The sequence below is a fragment of the Nestor notabilis genome, unplaced genomic scaffold, assembly GCF_000696875.1.
Source record: "Nestor notabilis isolate BGI_N333 unplaced genomic scaffold, ASM69687v1 scaffold16137, whole genome shotgun sequence".
NCBI classification, from domain to species: Eukaryota; Metazoa; Chordata; class Aves; order Psittaciformes; family Psittacidae; genus Nestor; species Nestor notabilis.
In genome coordinates, this window is record NW_009937103.1 from 3,177 (window position 1) to 12,453 (window position 9,277).

General features: G+C 37.6%; 1 protein-coding gene across 1 annotated transcript in view; it reads left to right on the forward strand.

Moving 5' to 3' along the window:
- The first annotated feature begins 212 nt into the window (after positions 1-212).
- Positions 213-9,277, forward strand: part of UBE3A (ubiquitin protein ligase E3A) — a 49,284-nt gene continuing 40,219 nt past the window's right edge. The window contains exons 1-2 of the mRNA XM_010018665.1: positions 213-310; positions 5,762-5,829. The gene's annotated coding sequence lies outside the window, so the exon portion shown is untranslated. The remainder of the gene's footprint in view (positions 311-5,761; positions 5,830-9,277) is intronic.

The following is a 9,277-nucleotide window of genomic DNA, read 5'->3' on the forward strand; positions in this document are numbered from 1 at the left end:
AAAATTATATTATAAATTAAATATTACCATGGTGTTCTGTCTCACAAATACTCATGAATTAATCTCTGAAAAGAAGCACTAACTAATTCCTACTTTTAATAGGTAGAGCCTGCTTCCCTGTATTATGAAAACTGTTGAGTGGAGGAAGAGGGTGGAAGTCAGTCTTTTACTCTTTCCATTACCATCCTGCATGGTTCTTTACCTGTGTTTTACAGAGTGTTGAAGAATTAGGAGCAGCTGCAGTTGTTCAGCTGAGTGAACTAAATGGGTGGCTTCCCTCTGGACCCTGACTCTCACTTCACTGTCTTAGGTAAGAGGGGTGACCTGCTTCTTTTGAAGCAACTTGCATTTCCTTAGAACAGGCGTATGTCTTTTAAGAGAAACTTGTAGTAAGGGAAGCAGAGGTTTTGAGTTTGGTGTGCTGTGGTGTTTTTTTTGGGTTTTTTTTTTTTTTTTTTTTTTTTTTTTTTTTTTTGGTTTTGTTTTTTTGTCACCTGGTGGCTTGAAAAGGATATTAGCAGCATGTGGCTGTTCAAGACCTGTCATTGAAAAGCATTCCTGTTTGTATCCTTCCACATACCTTTAAAAACATGCTTTGTGTTGACATACTTTACCTTTGAGAATCATGCTTATCTTGTGTGGTATTTCAACAGTGAGACTGTCTCGGAGGTGAATTACATACAGCAATGATGGTTTAGCACAAACTTGAACTGATGTACCGTCTGGCTGCTCGATATGGAGGGTATAACTTTTTTCATGGAATCATAGAATAGTTTCAGTTGAAAGGGACCTTTAAAGGTCATCTAATCTAACCCCCCTGCAATGAGCAGGGACATCTTCAACCTGATCTGGTTGCTGAGAGTCCCATGCAGCCTGACCTTGAATTTTTCTGATGATGGGGTATCTACCACTTCTCTGGGTTGCCTCTTCCAGTGTTTCTCCACCCTCATTGTTAGAATTTCTTTCTTAACTCTAGTTTAAATCTACCCTCTTTTATTTTAGAACCATTACCCCTTGTCCTATAACAACAGGCCTAAGTTTGTCTTTCTTATAAGCCCCCTCAAGTACTGGAAGGCTGCAGTAAGATCTCTAAGGTCTCCCTGGCACCTTCTCCAGGCTGGACAATGTCAATTTGCTCAGCCTTTCCTCATAGGAGAGGTGCTCCTGCCTTTTGTTCGTTTCTGTGGCCCTCCTCTGGACCTGTTACGACAGATCCATGTCTTTCCTGTCTGAGGATGCAAGAGTTGGAGGCTCCAACCTCCAGGTAGGGACTCACCAGTGCAAAGTAGAGGGACAGGATCACCTCCCTCAACCAGCTGGTTATGCTTCTTTTAATACAGCCTAGGATACAGTTAGCATTCTGGGCTGTGAGTGCACACTGTCAGCTCATATTCAGTATTCTTATCCACCAGTACCCCCAAGTCCTCCTCAGGGGTGCTCTCAATCTTTTCATCACCCAGCCTATACTGATACCAGGTATTGCCTTGACCCAGGTGCAGATTGAACCTCATGAGGTTTGTGTGTGTGGGCCCACTTCTCAAGCTTGTCCTAGTCTTTGGATGGCATCCCAACCCTCGGGTGTGTCAGCTGCAAACTTGCAGAGGGTGCACTCAAACTGTCCATATTAAGCAGTACCAGACGCAGTACAGACTCCTAAGGAACAGCACTCATCACTGATCTCCATCTGGACATTGAGCTGTTGACCACTATATCTGGATGCAGCCATCCAACCAATGACATGTTGAAACACATGCTGGTTGTGTTGAATCACCTCCCTGTCTTCCATGTGCCTTCATGTTCAATCCTGGTGTGACATAATTTCAAAGCTGTGACCTAAGTACCTACATAAGACGAAGTACCAAAACCGATAAGGTAGTTTGAGATCCAGTTCAGGTTTGGTCTTGGTAGGCCTTGCATCAACCAGTGGGATCACAAGCATAAAATCATGGAACCTGTATTTGGGTTTGGTGGTGTTGCATAGCTGCGATTAGTCCACACGATTTTGTTTTTCTGCTGTCCTGTGAGGACTGCGGCAGCACTCCTGTCTTGACCAAGCTAGATAGAGTTCTAGGTATGAAGCTAGTTATTCATTTCTCCATAGAGGAGACTTTACTCCCTTTGATGAACCCTTTTTTGGACTTGCTGATACTTCCTTGATAATTATTACACCAAAGATATTGGCAAAATGAGATTAGAATTATGAATGAATACCCCTCTTCCATACCTTTGGGAGCTTTGTGCAGGGGAGGCACAAGACCTGTCTGTAACATGTTGCCAAGCTTGCATGGTGCTGAGAGATGCCGGACTTGTCCAGGCAGCTGGGCTCTGGCACTGCTTGTGTACTCTGGCTCTGGTATGCTTTGTGGGACCCAGGTTGGAGCAGCTGCAGTTCAGCAGGCTTGGGGGGTTAGGGGGGGATGGGGTGGCTCTTAAAGGAGCTGAACTTCTAAAATGGGCTGCAGGTCAAAATACTTCAGAAATGCTACCATAGTTGTAGACAAGTTTTTCTTTTGCATATGGTTAGTCATGTGTTGGAGCTGATTAATGCTTAAAATATTTTGATTTTACAGTATGGTATTTTTCATTTTCTTAAAAGGTCTCAAACTTTTACAAAGCTAGATAATATTGAAGAGGTCTATCACTACTTCAAAATTTCTATTTTTGATATGATGTTTCCATCTTTCTTATTTGTATAGCCATATTCAGATAATGATTACTTTTTATTTCATAGTGAAATCTCCTGTGCAAAATCTTGATGAATGCTATGGTTTAATACATGTATATACCCTATTTTATTTTTAGGAAGTCCAAGGTATATTAGCATACACAGGCTGCAGTGGCAGCACCTAGATGTGTTTCAGCTGTTGTAGCAAAACTTACCTATTTGGGACCATGGAAATCCATGCTTAGGACCTGCAAGTGCCATCGGAGTTCAAGGACACGGGAGCTCCTAAGGGAATGTATCACTTTTGTGAAATGCTGGTATTTCTTGGTTCTAAAGGTTGAGCCCTTCACATTGTAAGGTGGTGATAAATACTCCATTTGTGTGGCTCCTGTGACCTAAATATCTTACTGAAAGAAGGATGTTTGTGGATACTTGGTGTTTTTTTGTTTGGCTAATATTATGTTAAGAATGTCAGTCATGGAAGAAAGTTATTATTATTTGAACTTCAGGATTCTCTAGCACAATTTCAAATACATAATGATACATACATACGTACCCTTTTCTTAAGGGTAGTGCTCAGAATTTTTTATTTTTGCTCCTGTCTTGTGACAGTTACTGCAAAAAAAAAAAAAAGGGGGGGAAATGTTGTTTAAGACCACATAGAGGTGATTTTCTGATGTCTTTCATCAAGCCAGACATGAAAGTTCCGAAGTATTTTTTGTAATTTAGAATTAATTTCTTAAGTATTTTGCATTATAGTTTGGTTAGTTCAGTAGCTTAGCATCTTTGTTAATATTCAGTGTGCCTTGAAGTCTCCTCTTATTGAAAATGTGTGACAGTTGTAAACAAGCAGCTGTTTTGGCTCTGGTCAGGCGACACATCAAGATTTCTTTGTGTTGAGTGGAAAGAAGCAATACTGTTAGCCATGCTTTTAGTCACGTTTGCCATTTGCATTTTTTTAGGCAGATGTGGTAGCTTAATGCTAATTAATAGGAGTACTAAAGGTGAATGTTGAAGCACATCTGACTTCATGAAATTTTCATTCCTTTTAGACAAGCATTACAGATTCCATATTTCATTTTGATGTTTGTTATGTAGCCTTTGAGAGTACTTTTTTTAGTAGACTGCTGAACTCCTGCTCTGCTCTGGTGGTAGCTGGTGGAGGGAGATGAAGAAAGAGGACTAGAAGTCCAGAAGCTTCGGTTTTGTGTTGCTGGAATTGCTCATCTCCTGCTAGCTACATGTTACTAAGCAAATCCTGTGTCTCCAGTACCTTCACTGTGGTCTTGTTTCTTCTGTAAATTGTACTGTCTTAAACTACATAGCTTCCATTATGTTGGGAACCTTTGTTGTCTTTTCTCCCATTGCTGGGTAATAATCATAAGATCCTTGATAAATGTGTAATTTTGATACCTTTTCATGCTATACTTTGTGCTCTGCTCATACTCTCTGCATACTGACAGTTGGTGCTTTTGTACCTTAAAGGAGACTGAGTGAATTTTATATAGATGATCCTGCTTTATCTGTATACATGAACAATTATATGCATTGGTGTTTGAGCTGGAACTCTTGTGATACAAGGCGTGAAAATACTGGTCACATTTGTTGGAGTACTTTTGAGTTTGCCTAATGACATCACTGTGAAGGAAGAATTATTCCTTAATAGAATATAAAATAGATATGAAGAATATGAAGAATTATTCTTTAATAGAATATAAAGTAGATATTCTAGATTTATTGGTATGGCATGGAGTAGAAATGCCACCTCCAAACAGGAAAATTACTGTCTCATATTGTTCAAATAATTTTTTTTTTCTTCTGAATGGTAGTAAAATTTATTGATGTAGTTGCATAATATTAACTCATTAATCGTAATTGTACATAAATCCACATAATTATCCTAATTGTTTGTTGAAATAGCAGTCTAGTTTCATGATACAGATGGGGTGTCCTGTTTAACTATTTTCTTTAAATACAAAAAATTGTGGACAAACTGTTAGTGCTGTAAAGAGTGCTTTACTGGCACCACTGTTTCAGACCAGGATCACCCCATTTCACATCCCTGATAAAGAACTGGGCCGTTGGTGTACTGGATGGGTTCTCTGTGGTTTGACATCTTTTAAGACAAACCTGAATCTACTCCTGAGGTAACCAGATCAGTGTTTCCTTCATGGGAACTCTGATCTGTATTGGAGATCAGCCTAAATCAGCAGTGTTGGATTTGATTGTTCTAAATAGAGTTTTGGAACCAAGAAATTATTAAATCTTTATGGTACTTGAAAATATGTTACTCTGTGCCAAATGAGTAAGTTTTTGGAAGTTATTACTAGATTTCTTGATATGCTTGTTTCTGTCACTTTTTCTCCCTGAAATTGGTTGTACTTTAGGTGTTTGCTGAAAATGTTTGAAGTGTGTTTTAGTCACGTTGTTAGTTACGGCTTCCATGAAAATGAACAATTTATAGAGAAGTTTATCAAACTCCAGGAGTTTTTGTGCAGCCAAGACAAAGATGTGGGTTCTATCTGTGATGTCTTTTGAGTGTTGGGTGTGTTTGTTTCTTAATTATAATTACCATCAAAAACAAAACTAAAAAGAAAAAAACCCAAACAAACAAAAACCAAACAAAACCTGAACACACATGCACAAAAACCCCCATGAACAAAAAAGAAAACCACCCAGCCACAAAGAAAAAAAAGAGGGGTGGAGAGAAGACCTTGCCAGAATCTTCCAGAAGGAAGTGGATGCTTATCATGAGCTGGATGAATGGAATTGTAAAACTACTGCATCACTGTGGAGGAAAGACTGCGTGTAGGACTTTCTGCTTTTGTAGTTGCCCTAACATACTAAATATCTTCTGTTGTGTTTTTTGTGGGAAGCATGATTTAGCTTGGGAAGTCATGATTTAGTTTTAGGTAGACCTGTGAGAACAGGGGGTGGACTCTTCTCCTTATGGGTCTGGTGCAACTGGAGATATTCTGTGATACTATGTTTCCTTTAGTTGCAACTTGTGACTGATTGAATGTATCATTTTGAAGTTGTATTGAACTTGCGTGGAGCACAGTGGGAAAACTGAAATGTAATTTTTTTGCATCGTAGGAACAAGAAGTGTAGAAGTCCATTTTAGGATTTGAAAGAACAAGTTTCTGCAGCTCTGGAAAGATATGGTATGTTTATGTTTTCATTTATATTGTGTGTATGCTAATAATTATAATATGAAATAATTATGCTTTTGTTCCCTGATTAAAAAAAAAAGAGAAGTTGACAATAAAGTCAGGAGGAAACATACATTGATTTCTCCCATATTTTTTTGGCTGTGATGTTTACTAGTTAGACACAGTGCTCTAGAAAACTGACTTTTTTTCTTGGAGTATACTGAAGATACAACTTTAATGAATTCCCTTTTAGTTTGTTTTAAAAGCTCAGCATTGCACTGCTACCATGCATATATTTCTCCATGGACTGGATAAGAATTGGTGTTGTTTCTGAAAGTTTTGGGGTTTGTTTGGGGTTTTTTGGTTTTGGTTTGTTTGGGGTTTTTTTTTGTTTTTTTTTGAGCACATTTATAGTGAGACTTTCACAGGTTTTAGGTATGTCTTGAAAAATAAGTTCATAATTACTAGAAAACTTAAGTAAACATCAGTGTAAGTTAAATTGGAATGTTAGGAAATAACATTGCCCAGAGAAAGCTGTGGCTGCCCCATCCCTGGCAGTGTTCAAGGCCAGGTTGGACGGGGCTTGGAGCAACATGGTCTAGTGGAAGGTGTCCCTGCCCATGGCAGGGGGGTTGAAACTAGATGATCTTTAAGGTTCCTTCCAACCCAAACCATTCTATGATGCTATGAAATACAGAAATGTAGCCTTCATTAGTAGTGTTAACATGAGCCCATAGCACATAGCATTTTTTTGTCTAGGCTCTTAAATGTCCAGCCAGCTTAAAAAATATTTACATGTATTATAGCAAGGTTAGAATCTTAACTTGTAGTTATTTTAATTTTCATTTTATAACTTTATTCTAGTATAGTCCTGTGGAGGTACCTGGTAGTATGGAATGACTGCACCACTCTGTAGGGTTTCAAGTTCTGTAGTTCTGCAGCTTGGTACTTAGAGAATTTTGGAAGCTTTTGCATTGCTGCATTCAGAAAAGCAATTGCTGTTTATTTTTCTATCATGTTAGATAGGTCTGCTAATGCACATAAAAATTATATGTAAATATATGTAATATATATAAAATTAACTGCTTCTAAGCTACATGTGTACTTTTTTTAACCACTTAAAACGTGGGAAGAAATCACTAACCGCTTATAAGAGTTTTATACACCATGGGTTTATGTCTAGGTTTTTGTTTTGAGGATATTTAAGCTAGGAAAATAGTTAGAGTTTTGAAATCTCAGCCTTGCAGAAGGATTGTTTGGTGTCTATCTTTTAAGTTCTGTTTCATAGGAAGCTATAGACAGGATTAATTCTAAGCTGTAACTTTAAATATAGTGTGTGCTAATTAAAGATTGTGAATGACTTTAAAAGCTATAATGTTACATTATCACAGTCCAGATGTTCCTGAGAGAATTCTATAAATTGGTCCTTTACTGTAGCAGGCATCTGGCAGGTAGTGTATATTCATTTTTACACCCACAGCACCACTGGGACCACCCACCTGTTTCTAGCGCTCCAGTTCAATACCAGTTATGTGTATGATGGCTCTTCTTCAAACCTAAACCATTATTTCTTGATTGCCGTTTTTTTCTACTGGCTGCTTTTTTCTGGATGTTTAACTGTTTGCCACTCTATGTATGCATAGCCTGATTACTGGTATGCACTTCATAAAATGATAAAGAATTCCACTCTAATCCCTCACAATTTGAGTAATGAATACTAACAGAACATCAGAAAAGCTGTGTGTTATGCTACAGAATTACAGGATTGCTTGGTCTTAATATAAGCTATATATAAACAAATATGCAGGTGACACTGAAGAACTTGGTGAACAGAAAGGTATTTTACATGGAAGGCTGCATGAAGGATGGGTAGCAAAAGAAATTAAAATAACAAAGCACAGACAAAAGGAGGGATGAAATAGAAGTTTAAACATTAAAACTGAAGTAAAGGTGTAAAACTTACCTGTTTGGAAAATAACTTAATTTGATACCTAGCCAGTAAAAGGAGAGCTACTAGAAGAAGTTTAAACAGATGATTGGATTTCACCTCCTGATGTAGGAGGGGCTTTCTGTTCATAACTATATATTCTGGAGGAAGCCTGAAATAGCAAGCATAATTGAGTTATAAACAAATGGCTCTGCTGCAAAATCAAGGAGTGTGTAGTGGGGAAAAAAAAAATCAGCTGTGGTCCAAGTGAAAAATGTAGAAACTAAAGATTATTTCACGTCTTTCCCTCTTTTACAAAGGGAAATAAAGTACATCTGTGATCTTACTGAAATAACAAACCAAAAGCAAGTGTTGAAAGGAAAATCTAATACCCAGAATTGCAGGGGTAGTTTTAGAAAATAACACAGAGGCCTTTAGCTTTGGCATGAGGGGAGGGAAGAGGGGCAAACCGTAGACCTTTTTCTGTTATTGTGTGATTTCTGGACTATTGACATCCAGGCAAAGTAAGTATACAGATATTACAAGATTAAGCTTTTATGTAAATCTATAGTTGAACTTTGTATATTGGGATGCACCAAATTCTACCTTTATTAAACTCAGTAACTTGTGTTTTTACTAAAGTGTAAATTCCAGAATGGCATCAGCTTTAATTTGAAGATAGCAAATTCAAATCCTTGCCCCAAATAATTTATTCAAGTTTTAATTATCCTTGCTATTCTGCATGTTTCTCTTCCTACTCTAATTTGAATTTGTCAGCCTTCAGTTTCTAGTCATGTGGGGGGTTTATGTGCTTTCTTTTAATTGGAAGCTCTTTCTTATGGAAGCTCTTTTTTATGTATTCTTTCTGTGCAGTGAGAGGACTTAGTTTCTTCCAGTATCCATATTGATTAGCATGATTAACTTTGAACTTTTTCCATCATCTAGTCACAAGGCACTTTTTCCTATCTTCATGCTGTCTTTGTGGCTCTTTTCTGCTATTTCTCAAACACTACTGAAGAATATTGAATGATTGGAGAACTGGGCACAAGTTTTGAACATTTCTGAAGTACTTTGTGTAGATGAACAGGCACTTTTCCAAGAACCCTTCATATCAGTTGTTCTAGCTGTAATACTGGGAGCATGTGTGTGTTTGCACATCAGTTGTGACTGTCTTAATCACTTTAGTTTGGCATTTTCCAGGATAGAACCCAATTCTTTTGGTCTTCTAACTGTATGACTTTGTATTTGTTAGTTGAATGTTTTGGTTTACTACGCCAAAAAAAAAAAAGTATAGATGCATTACTACTGGTTTTCTGCAGCTCCATTAGGATTTATGTTACCAGGTTTTCTTAGTGGCTGTTTTATTTTACTTTAGGATCATTGATAATTCAACCTGCGATTAGTTGCATGAAGAAAACTTCTGGAATCTTATGTCCATTCATGTTTTCTGTGTTGGAAGCAGCATGCAGGCAGCAAAAATAATTTTTTGATACGGTTGAAAACATTAATTAAGTCTCCAACATGTCTATTACT